Genomic DNA, 17907 nt, shown 5'->3' on the forward strand with positions numbered 1-17907 from the left:
TATATATAATATGGTATCTGTGATTGGCAGATATCCAAGGAGGGTATCTATGATTGACAGATATACAAGGAGTTACATATAATAGAGTATCTGTGATTGGCAGATAACCCAGGAGGGTATCTATGATTGACATATATGCAAAGAGTTATTCCATATTACTCGACATAAAATAAGAACATGTACCATTCTTTGTCTTTTATTTATCTCATTGTTATACTGTTAAATGTTTTAAGATCATATAACACATTATGACGAACAAATGACTTAAAATACTTGATTTCTAAATTAATATATTCTACATCTGCTAAGGTAAATGCATCAATAGATCTGAGAAAAACATTGAAAAGTTAAGTTGGCATGTTTTTGGCCGCTCTATCTTCAAGCGAGAGGAGACCAGGCGCAAGCATGAGACAACACGCGATGCGATGACCCCTAAAAACCGCAGACGGCACCCAGCACACGGACCACACCCGAATGTATGACAGCAGACCTCAGCTCACCACGGCTCCGCACCAAAACGATGCCACGAAGCAAGTCAAGAGCTGCTACCAAACACTCAGTGCTAGAAAGCTGTCTGATATATGTCTGTGCTAAAACAAGAACGACAATATTGGCATTATTGTCCACGAAAACGGCACGCGTTAAATATTCATGAGACAGCCCAATTCTTCAGCTAGTAAAACTAAAATACGGACTGACCGGGCCTACCACACAAAACACCAACTGATGCACCCCAGACACACTTCACCTTGCAAGAAGCAACGCAACATAGGCACCACACAACATTATAGTGAAGCATTACAGACAACGGAATGCAACCAGGGCCTCACCAGTACCATTGTGATGCATTACAGACACTTCATATCGCAAGAAACAACGCAACATAGGCATTACCAACACTATAGTGAAGCACTACGGACAACGGAATGCAACTTGGGCCTCACCAGTACCATAGTGATACATTACAGACACAACCTAGGTTTCGCCAATACTGTAATTATTCACTATAGAAGCTTCACTACGCAAAAAAGCAAAGCAACCTAGGCATCACCAGAACCTATAGTGGTGCACTACAACCACTTCACAAGCAAGCAACGCAACGCAACGCAATGCAATCTAGGACTCGCCAGTACTATAAGGACGAAATCCTAGTGACCCGAAGCAACTTCAGGTCAACCAACCTTAAATAGCAAGGTGCATCTTTTGCAATGAAAAACCTTTGGTGCACTGTTTAAGACAATAATGCCCTTGTGATAGGCCCGATAAAGGCAAACATAGCTTCACCAAACTGAGCGGACCGTGTCCATAACTGACAGACGACAACGCAAATTACACTGAACTGTTCCGAATAAAATTCATCACACCAAACGCATAGATATATCTCTAGTTCGGCGTCTACCGTATAAATCGCCACAAAACAAACACCCAACCGGTTATTGTTTAGCAATCTAATTAACTCGATATCTCGCCTGATCCCCTCAATTCAACATTATTTGAGCGACAGTCCTAACATTTAAGGTATAATTACCGATTCATAAAAATTACAAAACACATAAATAACTGCCAGTGAGCCTTATCTTTTATCTAGAAGCTAAGATATAAATGAAAATACCTAAGCTAAAGTAATACACAAGTTCATGTAATTTCTTTCCTATATATTCTTTTACAGAAAATGTCTTAAACATTAATTTAATTTCCGATATCCTAAAAAAGCAGACAGCTCCAGTTAAAAACATTCTAACGAATGCTGTTATTTATCAACACAATACACCTGAATTCCATAAATCGGGAACTATCCAAAAGTTAATTTCCAGGAATTATCTATCTACGGTACTTTGAAGTTCCTTCGACTTGGCTTCTATCACAGAACATTCATTCGTAACTTCTTTGAGTATGATTATAATTGGGATATCGGAGACTTCACAGTGTACGTTGCACTAACAGCTCACTGACATCTTCAATAAATGCCATATAAGAAATCTGTACCCTGAAAGTATAATACAAAACGCAGCAAATCTGACACAAATTTCTTAAGAATGTCCGGTCTTTCACCAAAAAACTAAGTTAACCATAAAAAACTACTGCATTAGCAACCTTAGGGGTGTGGCGGGAGGGTAAGTTTATCTTTACTGAACGACATGTAGAAGAACTGTAGATTCTGTCAGTGTATAATAACGGTCTATTCGCCCTTTCAGACGCAATGTGAGAAATCTGCACGGGCTTTTTGCTTTTATATCGAACAACTGGCTGTGTTCTCGGCTCGCTGAACATGCACATCAGTACTGTATTAATAAAACGAGAACCAGTTCAACTGAATAATAAAGGCCGATTAATCCCGAATCCTTAGCAACTAACAAACATTTTAAGTCTCGAGGAATAAATGAAATTATTTTAAGGAAATAATTTATATTATATATGATATGGTATCTATGATTGACAGATATACCAGGAGTTATATATAATAAGGTATCTGTGATTGGCAGATATCCAAGGAGAGTATCTATGATTGACAGATATACCAGGAGTTATATATAATAGGGTATCTGTGATTGGCAGATTTCCAAGGAGGGTATCTATGATTGACAGATAGACCAGGAGTTATATATAATAGTGTATCTATGATTGGCAGATATCCAAGTAGGGTATCTATGATTGACAGATATATCAGGAGTTATATATAATATGGTTTCTGTGATTGGCAGATATCCAAGGAGGGTATCTATGATTGACAGATATACCAGGAGTTATATATATTAACCTAAGCTATTTATGATTGACAGATATGCCAGGAGTTATGTAATAAAAACTTATTAAACGGCAATGAAGGGTTTGAAGTGGTTATTAGCACGACTAAACCTAAATTGCACGAGGGCGTATCAGAGGTTATGTATATTTCCTGTGAATTTTCCCGTAGTCAGAAACTTTTTGAAGACTCTAAAACAATCTCGTTATTGTACAAACTTTGGAGATATACAAATACATACTGAGATCAAATCAATACATTTAAGATGCTTAATGCTATACCGATCTTTTGGTAGGTTCTAGAATATGCGTCACTTGAAAACTAGCCTAAAATATATATCAACAAACTTACAACTTTTAGATTCGAGTTGCACTTGCAGACCAGCGATAGCACCCGCAGACAGTGCTCTTGTTAAATATGTAGCTACCAAAGTAGAAACAATGTTCAAATGTACATAAACTGCAACATCAGTGCATACACTGCTTAAGTAGTATATGCCAGTTTTCTGTTAAATTGTTCGCAACCCGGCCGGAGACCGTCTTCCTTAGATTCAGCAGAAATCACCTTAACACAGAAAACTGAAAGAAATAAAGCATTAAGGAATCAGGTATTTGTATGTTTATTCATTTGTATATTTATAAGCAATAACTGCCATTAATAAGATTCTGTAGCCCAGACATAGCTTATACCGAAACATCAGTCCACGAAATAGTTAGTTTTCGAAAATATTACCGTATCTGGCCTGGTGGCAAAAAGTTGGAAGAAAAACAGGAGTCCAACAATGCACAGTGCATTGCACAAAAACCTCTTCCCTACTTATTCAGCATAACAAAAAAAAAAATACAAATCAATTAATTACCTTGTCAGTACACTTTGCTGAAATGAACTTCAGTTGTTTTGGCAAACAAAAAAAAAGAAAAAACAAAAAAGAAAAACAAAAAAAAAAAAAACAAAACAAAAAAAAAAAAACATCGATTTTGATTATTATTTTCCAATAGCAGTGCATGCAAATCTGTAACAGATATTAAAAAAAACTACAGTACCGGTTTGTATAAAGCCAAATATGTACTTTTCACAGCCTTGTAATGGAAAAAAAACCGGTGCATTTAACATTCGAGATAACAACGTGACTGCAGATGTCCACTTATCATAGAACTTATAACATGATTGACAGTTTATAATGTCGTCATATGAAAACATGTTTATAGACGCCTTCAGAAAAGATAGATTTTCACGTAATTAATAAAGAAAAGTGACTTCTTTTACGACCTGCGCAAGTCTTTGTCAGTATGAAGCTACTCCCACACAGAAAATGACATGAAATGCATGTGCTACAGTTTTAGTAATAAATGAAACATTTTTACAGACATAAAACAACATCATCAAAAGAGTCGTCACATTGACAAAAACCATCTGCTGAGTAACCAATTATTCTCGGTTGTTGTAAATATTTTGATATTTATGCACTTTACGCACAATTCTTAATTATGAAAATGTGGCTGAAATGTCAACTTTTGTCAGTTAGTCCTTGTTTTGTAAAACGCACCTTTATAGCGCTGTAATTTCGAATTAAATACCATCATTGTCATTTTATTTCCTTATATCAGCTTTTAATTCAGAAAAACATCTGTTTTCAATGTAATGATTTTCCCGTTTAAAGCCTCTCAAGGTATTTTTTTTTACACTTTTACCTTGTTTTTAAATGAAACTTAATTGTGGTTTCTGTTCTTTTCTAGTCTTCTAGAACAGTGTTATTTATATATAGGCTCATTCACCATTGCAAAAATACCACAAAGAAAAGGCAAAAAGTTCTTTACGTTGTAAACAAAACTACTTTCTACAGCTGGCTGCTACATTTGGGAAATATATTGTTCTTAAATTCAGTTTAATTTTGCGTTTTGAACACGGAACGGCAATCTTAAAAGCTCCTCTACACAATGAAAAATACTTGAAAAATCAAGAAATATGTGCAACCTTATGAAGAATCAACAAATATGATTGTGCTCCTTTAGTTTGTTCTCAAAAATCGAAGGTCTACTAAAAAGTTTATTTTTATGTACCTGTTTTAATTGTATTAACTGATATCTATACATATCTGTTCACTTGTTTCTTCCTACATTGTACTATTCAATGGAATATTCTCAAATATGTGATCAGTCGTAACTTGTTGTGTTTTCTTCTTTTTTCAATTATTTCCCCTTATTTTCCTTCTTTCTGACTTTGTAATGTTCTCATATTTTAACCTAATTTGTTGTCTTTTATTACAAATATTTAACTAAATGCTAACATAAAAGCAATTATAGTGTTGTTTTAAAACTTTTCCATAAGAGTTTTTAAAGTTTTGATACGCCGATTACAATTTAACCAACTGCATTTCTTTGACTTCTGATATTGTCTAGATATCAAGGTCTTTTCACATTTTTACATACTGTTTAAACGATTTTTATGTCTATAAGATTTAATTTGTTCGAAAAACGTTTAATTCTTGTATGTCGATTTAGCGTCTTATTTAAATATTACGAACTGGATTTTAAAATCATATTGTTTACGGTACCACATGTTAGACTTGATTCTAGACACATATGTTTTCCTCATACATAATATTATTATTACATCCGATACACTAAAAATGGTATAAAAAGTGTTTTTATGTTTTTTCGCCCTATTTCCGTTTCTTGTATTTCTTAACAGTGTTTCTTAGAATCAACTCTTCAATTAAGAGTACTAGAAATTATACATGCAAATATGTTTTACTTTATTGTATTATTATGTATATAAAAATTAATACAAATATACACTTTTTATTTTATCAGTATGATTTATTACTTTAAGTGCAAAAGAAGAAAGAAATGACAGCAAATGTTTAATACAAAGCAGTTCATGTGACATTTCACCAAACGACTTCGTAAGATTATTTTTGGAACTTATTCCACTCGATTTAATATCACAAAAGACAACGCCTGTTGACAATAGCCGTCTTTATTAGCTAACGGATTTTTGCAGCATGTTCGTGAGATATCACTCAATTCTCAAAACACAATGGTATTAAAATAAACCATGACCTTAAACAAGTTTTATTCATTCTATAATATACGTTTTATATGTTTTGGATGCGAGGTTACTGTCAATGCGAGATTGAAATGCACCGAAAGTTTAATATATGTAATTTTGCAAACAAATAATTGAAAACAGTATATTGATAATAACATGCACGTAGTATTCACATGCATTTTACTTTTAATATCATATTTATATGTAGCAAATACACCACATAAAAGACTGTTTTATATTAAACATCAATTGGATTCTGCCACAATGTTTCGAGACTTAAAGGTTGTTCAATGTGTTACAGTATTAAAATTATGCAACATGTAAAAATCAGCAAAAATATAGATCATAATATAACCTGTAGAAAAAAACTGAAACTGAGGAAATGCCGAGTACTAAATACTTTTTTGTTAAAAATGATAAGGAAGCATTCAAACCACAGGCATTACTAATTAAATTCTGTTGAAATAAGACAGGTGCTGGCATTAGTGCATTGAGTAATGTTGTGATCGGCTTGGATGGTTTCGGCTATGGTGGTTGTTGATTACACCAAGTCAGCTGATTATTTACATGTTTATTTTCAACCGTTTTATTTTCTTTATCACAAAGTCAAATGCATTCAATATCCAGTTTATAGTTCTCAGTTCAGAAACTGTTATAATGTTAATGTAATTTTACTTGAAGTAAATCACAAAGTTCTGAATAACTTCACACAGTATAATCATCCCCAAGATATTAAATATTCATAGAGTTAGACAATACACAGCCACATCACAGGAACGGGGGGTTGAGTTACCTTACACAACAAATAATTTATCTCCAATTAACACAAAGCATTTCCTGTTATTAAACACAGAGTCGTTTTTAACACAAAGTATTTCTCGTTTTATATTATATCACAAAACATTTATTCATTTTTTTCTATCTCTACTGATATATCACAATGTATTTATTATTTGAGCCGTGCCATGGGAAAACCAACATAGTGGCTTTGCGACCAGCATGGATCCAGACCGGCTCCATGCTGTTCGCTTTTAAAGCCTATTGGAATTTGAGAAACTGTTAGCGAACAGCATGGATCCTGACCAGACTGCGCGGATGCATGCTGGTCGCATACCCACTATGTTGGTTTTCCCATGGCACGGCTCATATATTTTTCTTTTCTAAAAGTGTGGTTTATATACCTTCCTCAAATTTTGACATATTAAGTAAACTAAGTCATATGATAAAGATGTATTTTGTTTTGAAGAGTAAGATTACTTCAATATATATTGTAGTAGGTAACATAGATATTCAATATTAGGCTCAGAAATTGAACTTTTTAAACAGAACGAAGAGTAGAACATTAATAGATAGCAGAGAATTGAACAATTTAAAGAAAAGAAAGATAAGAAGATTACATCTATATGGTTGTCACTTTTTTAGAAGGATAACTTTTCGCAAAGTTAGTAACTATTTCAGCAGAGTATATATCGTACAGAAAGACATGGTCAGCATTATTGACGAAGTACAGCCAAGGCGTCGTGGTTATACATACCTTTATTGTAAACGAAGGCTATGTATGACATATATATGGTGCGCATCAAGGAGTCGGTACAAATATATTGAATTGCAGCTTAAATATAGAAGATATAGAACAAACACCCATACGAAAGGACTCGCATATTGTTGATTCAAAGACATTCTGACAGGAAACGTCAACAAAAAGACCAGCCAAGAACAGAAGCTTCAGCCTATAGTGGGTTCAGCTGAACATCATTAGTTGTATGCTGTTAGTTTGAAATATTGAGATATTTGCATGATCCCTGAAATCATCGAGCTAACATTAAGCATTTGGAAATCATTGATACACTAATCATTAAGGCGAGAGAGCCAAAAGATATGAGAAATGTAGGTCTCAATAACTCTACAGTATGACAAAGGATATTCAACATAATTATAGTTTGTCAGCTAGTCTATGACATATAGACCCATTTCATTGCTAAAGATTCCTAATACATTTCTCTAATTCTTGTTTTTCTCAATATTGTTTTTCAGTATGTACCTCTCGCAACAATGCTCTTCACATTACCGTCTCCCGCAAGCGTTACCACACCTGTAGTAAAAACGTTTTATAATTTTCCTATAGCATCCACGCTTATTCTTGCATAAAAACTACTTTTTTCGCTGGATCCGCTCATGTATAAACCGGAGAAAAATCGTGTGCAAACAAGGCAGTTCACGTGCTGTTAATACATGATTTTTATTTTTGAAATGCTTTGCCAGGGACGTATGTATGTATTTCTGCGCAGACTGATATTTGGCATCTGCATCTTGTTTCTTCCATAATAACCTCTTCTTGTAGCATTATAGATACAATGCAATCCATAGTATGTTTAGGTGTATCAGTTTCCAACCCCAAACGTACTGCCCCCATCAATGTACGCACTAGCTTCTCTTAGAGTTTACTCCCTTTACAAAGCGTCTGTTCAGTTATTGTAAATAACTGTCGCGTGTAACTTGTGCTATTGCCCGTTTTTAGGTATTATATTAATGATTTTTGTTAGTATCAGTCGGTTTGTTTTTACCTGATTTTTCGCAGAAATCATATAATAAACCTCGGAAGCTAGTCACTAGCTTCTTACTCATCCGTACTCTAAGTGTGTTCGTACTCAAAATAATTCGAATGTAAAGTTGTTGTTCTTAAAAGTGTGTTCCTGTTAATCAAATTTTTAAGATATATGCAAAATTATGTGTAATGTAACGTTTGTAATAACTAAAAATAAAAATAAGATGCTCAAAAACCTTCAAATCACGCTTTAAGTAGTGCTGTTGTTATGTGTATTTAAAACATGTTTACCGTTTCCAAGAACAACCGAATGGTAACTAAAAATGTACCGGAATCGTTAAGTCATCACATATGAAAACAATGCATTCAGTCGTCGTGTAATGTTTTTTTATGCAAGAATAGCGACAATACACGTTTGTTTTGTGTATTATCCCTACATTTACCTTTCAGTATTTGTACGTTTCGATGCGCAAAGTTGCTACAACATCTGAAAGGGATTTGTTTAAACAGATGGCAATAAAAGTCTATGAAAAGCGCAAAAACAATAGCTTTAGCTTGAATACACTGATGAAAAGAATGTGTAACAGAGGAATTTGGCTGTCTTTCAGACTGTAATCATGTTTAACATATCATCCTCAGCGTCTGCTAAAAACATGTTGTTTCATATCAGAACCTTAGCTGGGTATACGTGTAGCACCTAGTCACACTGACTTCATCAATATGCTTACCGTCATGGAGCTAAGCTCTGATGCATTTGATAAATGTAAATTCAAAAATATGATTGATGATTCCGACCATGTCTTTATGGCAGAAAAAAAAATCAGCAAAAAAAATCAAGAAATTACAAGGTGTTTAAATTCACACATTTGCCAACATTTATTTTCCAAGGTCACAATAAATGTCAAATCTTTTTGTTTCAAAATTGACATCATAGAAAAAGACGACATGCACCTGCTCGAGTATTTTACTTTTTTTTCGCCCAATTGACACAGATGTATCGATATTCATAAAATGAGTACGCCATATAAATCATTGTTGAGGCAGTCGTTCCGTACAAACCCATTAATTAAATTGTTACAAAAGGGCTTAAAAACTGCTCTCTCAGTGCTAGCTTAATATCCATACGCCGTTTGTATCATAGAAGGGGAGATAATGTAATTATTGAGGAAGAACTTACTTTTACTGTATCTATCTATATGTGAAGTCTCATCAATTCGGCATCCGTATTTGTAGTTCTCTTGTTTACCACAAATCGAGAAAATAACATAAACAATTGAAGATAAATGATAATTATTGATGATTTTTTTTCAGGCAGTAACTGTTCTTTCACCATGTTCTCTTATTGATATATATTGACATATACTGGTATGTCAAATTTTATTAAGGTTAAGCAGTATATCACAAAACAACAGATATTTTTAACGAAAGAACAGCATCTTGACAAACAACTTATCTGTCCAATACATGTTTTACTGTTCTGTCCCACAGATGTGGATACTTAAAATATTCTTAATGAGTTGTCCCCCTTTAAATAAGAATGCCATTTGTAAAGAAATAAATGTAAACAATTGTCAAAAACGACGTTTTACCTAGTTATGTAAAGTTTAAACACTCGCACGAAGTTGCAAATGCATCAAAACGAAGACGTGTAACAGCTTTTAAAAAATGATGAGTTTTTAAAGGCGCTGAACTGTCCAGAAGTGTGGCCCCTTCATGCAGTCCCTTTCCGGAATTCAATACATATATCAGTAAATTGACAATGGTTTTGTATAATGATATAAATGTTTTATACGCTGTTAAATTTACAAGTAAAACAATGCTTTCTTTCTATGATTTGATGACGTTCGAACTTTTTTCTCCGAAACATGGACCTATACCTAAAATAAAGCTTTATACCTTCAGCATTATCTGTGATGTATAAAAAAAGAGAAACTCCATTTAAAGTTATGATGCTTTCATTATTCACTGCCTCTTACTTCCATGCACCGTTATGTCTAAATATGTCTAAATATCTTTCTTCAGTAGTTCCAAGGTTGCTTGGTTGGTTGTTTTGGGTTTAACGCCGTTTTCCAACAGTATTTCAGTTATGTAACGGCGGGCAGTTAACCTAACCAGTGTTCCTGGATTCTGTACCAGTACAAACCTGTTCTCCGCAAGTAACTGCAAACTTCCCCGCATGAATCAGAGGTGTAGGACGAATGATTTCACACACAATGTCTTTTATCAAATCGTCACGGAGAACACACGCCTTGCCCAGGGCTCGAACACGCGACCCCGCGATCCGTAGATCTGCGTTCTTCCTATTGAGCTAAGCGGCGGGCAGTTGCAAGGTAATATTGCGCTTAATCAATCACGTTACAATGTTCTGCTTTCGCTCCCTACTTTATCTTTTGCCGTTCATCACTGTGTCAACACAAAATGTAAACAATTAATAAAACAAAATGGAATGATGATTCTTGAGTTTGTCTCTTCCTCCCAATGCGATCTATCATTATGTAGATCAAACTTTCGCGCCTTTACTCCTGCTGTTCATACGAAATGAACGTCATAATTTTCAATGGAAAAGAATTGGGCGAATGTAAATATATATAATATATTTATCACATGTTTGACGTCGTGGGAGTGTATTAAAGCCATTAGATAAAAATGATAATACACTAGTGTAATAAAGCTTTGAAGTCGACGTCATTTATAGTATAGGAGACGTTGGTCAAATTGAATTGTTTATATTGTAAAAGAAAGTAGATTTTTTTATGTTTCGACAGGAAAGGCTAAGGTGTGATAAAAAAACTGTTACATTTGTGACTTTCCACATTGAATTCATTAAACTCGTTGAATAAAATTGATAAATTGTATTATTTTATTCAACGAGTTTAATAAATTCAATATGAAAAGACACTCATGTAATATCCTCTATGTATTACAGATAATATTATAAAACATATTGAATGCTGCCACTCAATACTGAGTTACCTGAGACTATATATCTTGTTACAAATTTAAAAATCATATCATATAAAACAAATTCCACATCATATTGCACTTATAAAAAAACCCATATTACATGTTATCACAATTGGGTTATTACTATCATACTAAAGGATAAACATATACCGCCTAATTCTATCCCCTAGTTAATATTTACATCTACTATTGTAATCTAATTCTACACATATTTGATCTATATTACATAATTAAAACTTGAATCCATTTCGCTAATCTTTGTAGATAAAAACTGCTATAAAATTTTGTTTAAAAAACTGAAACGCAAAACTGGCATTAATATGCAACCGTTAGAAAATGTGTGTAAGAGATCCGGTCCAACATTAATCAGATTAATGACGGTTTGATTAGCAAAATGTATTCAGGGTCAAATAAAATTAAGTAAAAACATCAATGTATTAAGAAATGACTGCTTATTTACAAAGGCATAAAATTCTTTTTTGTAAAATATCATAACAGGTTTTGGCTGTACACCTAACCATATTCTGGTTGGACATAACACAAATCATCATTTCCACATCAGAAAAGTTGACAAAGTTTGCTTCTATTACTATTGCCTTAGTAAACAGAACCTGTCTTATATCATTGTAAATGAGGCAATGAAATAGAGCATGTACTTCAGTTTCAACTTCTTTACAAATCGGACACAATCTATTTTCAAAACTTAAACTCTCAGATGTTCCTTTTTCCACTCGTAATGGCACTATACCACACCTAAACTTGGCTAAAGCAGACCTGTGTTTAAGTGGTAAAATAAATTTACAGTACTGCTCAACTTGGAGCTCTGATTTATACAAACGATGCATTCGAAGAAGTTTATTTCTTCCTTTATGAGATGGACCAACAACACTTTGTATTTGACTCAACCATGTTGCCTTACAGTTTTCTAATAATGCTGTTTAAATAGTATTATACAATAATGGAGAAATAGGGGAAGAAATGTCAACCCTGAGGTCAATGTTCAACTTCCTCATTAATACACTAATTACAAAATATATATTCTTGCATGACTCAGAAGCTTGCGAATAAGCTCACAATGCTATACGTTTGTTCAACCTAGTTACATTAGTGTTTGACAAACGTTGCATAGACTTAGTTATACATAACACTTGTTTAACATAAGCTGGTTTCCATCCCATCTCTCCAATAAGTGCAGCCTTTGGTGTATACTTTTCCATCCCTAAAAAGAATCTCATGGCCCTGTTTTGAAACGCATTAATACATGAATATTCCTTATACCCCCAAATGGAGGCAGCATAACTTATAACTAGCCAAACTATTGAGTTATACAATTTTGTAAATACATCATATGGTAAACCACCTGCTAACTTGCACTTTGCAATCAGTAAACCTAAGGCCCTACTTGCACTTTTAGCAACATATTTTGCGGTCAAATCAGTCTAGATGTTCAGTTAACAATAAACCAAGATATGTATAACTATTAGCAATGGAAATAGTATTTTCACCACATTTAAAATTAAACTGAGTAATTGGTGTAGACTGTTTGCGCAAATGAACAATGTTACTTTTACCAATATTGATTGACATATCATTTCTTTTACATCATATATGTAATGCATCTAACAAAAATTGCCGATCATGTTCAGTTTCTGCATGTAACACAATGTCATCTGCATACATCAAAATACAAATTTTATCTTCAGCAACATTAATTCCTACATTCAAAGATTTCAAATTCAATGCTAGATCATTCAAAAAGAGGTTAAATAGTATGAGAGATAAAATACATCCCTGCCTTAAACCAAATTTTACTTCAAACAAATTTTACTCTGACACATGAAATAACTGATGAGTAAATTGATTTGATACACGCAAATAATTTACCAGATACACCGATAGCTGACAAGCGATGCCAAAGTATCGATCTATTTATAGTATCGTAAGCCTTTCTGTAATCAACAAAGTCACAGAAAGTAGATTTACTTAGCCTCTTTCTGGTATCAAAAATGTCTGTAAGAGATGTTATCTGGGCAACGGTGTTCCTTTTTCTTCGAAAACCATTTTGCTCATCAACTATTTTTACATTATCTTCAGACCATTTTGTTAACCGCTCATTTAAAATGTGACAATATAACTTATACATCGACGATGCTAAAGCTATACTCCTATATGACATTGGATTACGAGCATCCCCAGAATTTGACTTGGGTATTGGGTTAATGATGCATTAAGACCATATGGAAGGAAGAGTACCCGTATTAAAACATACGTTAAAAAGAGCAACAATATAGATACATCATTTTTAGTACATCTGCTGGAATTTCATCATAGCCACTGGCTTTGCCTCTATCAGCTTTAGATACAGCTTTACTTAAATCTAAAATAGAAATACTATCATTAAATAAGCTAAGTTGGTTAGTTATACCTGCTTGTACATCTTTATCGACAGGTTCTGCTACAAAACTGTTTACATTAAAAAGAGAACTAAAATCATTCTTCAATCTCTGCAACACTTCATGTACATAATAGAGGTGGTGGAACCATCGCTATTAACAATTTCTAGCGGAATGGTTTTATTTTTATAACTAACACCTATTTTTCCGATAGATTTAAAAAATTTTGCTTAGTCTAGATTGCATTCCTCTACTATTTTAGTCTGAATAGAAAACCAATATTTACGTTTCACCTTCTGTACCTCTCTATCAAAGAGCTTTCATGAAGCAACATATACGCGTGAAGCATATGCGAGAAAATTTAATAATAATTATAATAATGATAACAATAATAATAATTTAAAAGAAAACTACACATATATAATTACAGAAACAAACAAATTAACAATAAGGGTTACAAATTATGTTAAAACTGCGATCTTTCGAAATTAACAAAAGAATATGCAAAATTGTGGGCACCAAAATTGGCATTCCTTGCTTTAGCACGTCGTCTCTACGTATAGCATAGCCCTTCAGCGTTGTATGTTAAAGGATAGTGGAAGTCCGATTCAGTTTGTAGCAGTAATAAATTTATTTATGGCATATAATTTTCCTTTTAAAAGTGTACAATAACAATTCAAGATTTATAATATAATCTAAATTTTCTCTCTCTTCTACGAACCTAGAAAAAAAAACTATTGAAACTTTAAGAGCGCCCTGACAAAAAATTGCAGCCATAATTTAAGATAGAGCTCCTAAAAATGTTGTTCTGAAATGCACACTGATGATGATGATGAAGATCAGCAAAAGTTTAAATAAGCAGCCTGTAACAAATCAGTCATGCGCACGAAACATGTGTGTCCGTCCGCAATAACGGCTAAATAACATATTAAAATGTCACAAATAGAAAGGACATAATTCACTTAAGCCTTATGTGGCCTACACAAATTGGATCTTTTTTTAATTTGATATAATTAGAAAAAATACATTGTTTGCTACCAGAATGATTATCCTGTATAGTGAATTCAGTTTTTTAGAAACAAATTTATTATTTTGATCAAAACATGTCACTGAATATTTTTGAAATCACTGATTTTTGAAGAAATGACCATTATTTGCCACATTTAGGTCACATAGGTATGTTTTAGTAGTGAGCACACTCAAGGACCTAAAAATATTTTTACCATAAGTCCAGCTGCTCTCATAGAATTTACGGTCTATATTTTTTTATTGTGGTCGAATGCTGTGCTCATGTTGAAAATTTCAGATTTCTTCAAAAATTTAGTTAAAAACTGAAGGTTTCCCATACCCCTAATGTTAAATGTATTTTCATTTACGTCAGATATTTTTTGATAATGAATAAGTTGTGAAATATTTCATGCAGTTTGATAAAACAATACTTCTTGCTGAAAGAAAACTTGTTCTTCACTCCATTTTCAGACTTGGGACAAAAGTGAACCTTCTCCTTTATAAATAATTCATACATTAAAATAACTATATTCACTCCGGGAGAACTACGTTCCAACGCAAGTCATGTCTCAACGATATCATGTGACATATCTCAACGACTTCTGGTTACGGTATCGCTCAATATGACACAGCTTATATTATTTTCATATATATCAATTACTTTTATTAAATTTAGTTATGTCTTGACTTGAACATTTATTCAGATTCTAAAAGTAATCGCATAAATTTATTAAAACATTTAAGTTTTAAAAACAGTTGTCTGTAATTTAGACAATAGAAGCATTTTACTATTTTCCAGAATAAAACAAATATACTACACTTTTTCAACAGCAATACTTACTGACAGTCAATGATCGATTAAAGGCAATGCCAGTTTTAATCTTAGAAATATATTACTGCAACGGCTTTATCATAAACGAACAATATTTATTAAATATCATGTCTCTCACTCTAACCGATGATGTTACTATCTCTATACGCGACAAAGGCAAGCGTTACTGACACTCATCGAAGTATTGCTGCTTAACGCATTACTCATATTCGAGTAAAATATACCAGCAAGTCTGTGACTAATAATCAGATTTTGTTCAAAGTGTGTACTAGTATTTTTTTGTATCCGTTTCTTTTATTATCATTTGACGGTTTCCCCAAGATATCTTACTAGCAATATATACGAGGTGGCGCGGAGCTGACTTATACTATTGCATGCGCACAACTTAATTATTATTGTGTAAACAGATTCTTTTGGAGCACAAGATGCAACTAAAATGTCTAAAGTGAGCATGTAATCGTAGGTTATTAGATTTGTATTTAGGTATATGCATGCCTTCTGCAGCGGAAATACAGAAATATTGCGCGACTTTATGAAAAATGAATGCTTATCTATCGATGCAAATCTAAAAATCTTTTTATAATTACTACATGTGTATTATTCATTACATCAATGATAAAAAATTGTTCTTTAGCCCAAGTGGAACTGAAAATGTCCTAGTTAATGTAGTTCTGCACGTTTGGATCAAAACTTTTTCTACAATGTAGAATTTGATTAAACGCCAATTTTTCAAAACTTCCGAATGTATCTAGAAAATTCAGCAAATAAAAAAGATAGGGTCGTGTACTTGATTTTTTGCTACACTGATTTGAAAAATTTGGACCTCACGCAATATTTCATAATGAGATTCTATAGGAAAATCATAAGTTTCATAACATTTTCGCGAATAGATTTTTTTCTACAATGTAGATTTAGATGAAACTTCTCACAGTTGCAAATAAACACACGGTCTATAATTTGGTGAAATAAAATGTATCGGTCCGTGTGCTTATTGTTGAGATATTTGACCATGATTAAAGGGAACCGGACATTTCACGTTGATTTTAAGACATTATTTGTAATATTTTAACGTACCATATGTTTTAATATCATATTTTGACTTTAGAAATATAGCAATAGTGTCATTGTAATAAATTTACGCACAGGTTTCGATTTATTCATAAACTGACTTTCATTTCCGTACGCCGAACCTAGGCATTATTCTACGTTTTCCGGATAAATGACGTTAATAAATCACTTCCGGTTTATCAAACGTGCAGAACTACCTTAAAGAACTTAAAAATGTGACGACATTCATGAAACTGACGTCACAATTGACTACACGCACTCAAAATGAAACTGAAATGTCAATATTTATAAGTTATTGACTTTGTTTTTGGATATAATGCACTTGTTCTGCAGCAGTAATATTGCGCGACTTTAGGAGCGCAATATTATCCGCGAAAGAACGAGTCATTATATCCACATACAAAGTTGATAACGTTTTTATTACATACCTACTACCAAGTAATTATTTTATGTCTAAATTTTCTTTCTGCTATGAAAAACAGGAAAAATACGAGAAGAATTTCTCCGAAAATCTAATAAACTAAAAGCTGACGCGCATTCATATTTTCCGCAAGTTGAAACGTCAAATAGATGTCGCAACGTGCGCGTGGACGTCATGGACATCACGCGATTATTTCCATTTAAACGTTTATAAAACATTCCTCTCCGATATGAAAGCGTTGTCCGCAATATGTACAGTTTCATATATGGGAGAGTGGTGCATTTGAATAATAATGGCCCTGCCAAGGTGATAATAGCTCGAGGGCTATTATTTTCTTTTAGGGTCATTTTCACTCAAAGACACCGTTATCCCATCATTTACCTGTTTATTACACGTATACCTATAATCTTGTAAGAAAAGTTTAAAGTGCATTTTTCATTTGTTCAAGCATTTACTGGAGTTTTTCAGTTTCTATACTATTTGGATAAGAGGCTATATGTTGTATAAAATCAAAAGCCTTGATAGTTGTACTTTCTTACATAAAGCGTAATTTAGGGTTGAAAAAAATCATTTCATGAAGAATTACTTCGAAGATAATATAAGACTGGGTTGTGCTTTCTTGCCATAATGGCACGTCTAGTGTTATAATCGCCCGAGGTCTTTTATTCCGAGGACCATTATGAAACTTGGCGTGCCATTGCGGCTAGAAGGCATAACCAACCGTTTATTGACTTGTTTGTCATATACGTTCACTTCATATTTATCTTGGTATTTTCATTTCATAATTATAATTTCAAAACACTTAAAAGAATTATTTGTATTGCTTTTTATCAACAATACCATCAATATTTGACAATCGATCTGATTCAGCACTCTTTCAAT

The sequence above is a fragment of the Mercenaria mercenaria genome, chromosome 8 (genome assembly GCF_021730395.1).
Source record: "Mercenaria mercenaria strain notata chromosome 8, MADL_Memer_1, whole genome shotgun sequence".
Taxonomy (NCBI): Eukaryota; Metazoa; Mollusca; class Bivalvia; order Venerida; family Veneridae; genus Mercenaria; species Mercenaria mercenaria.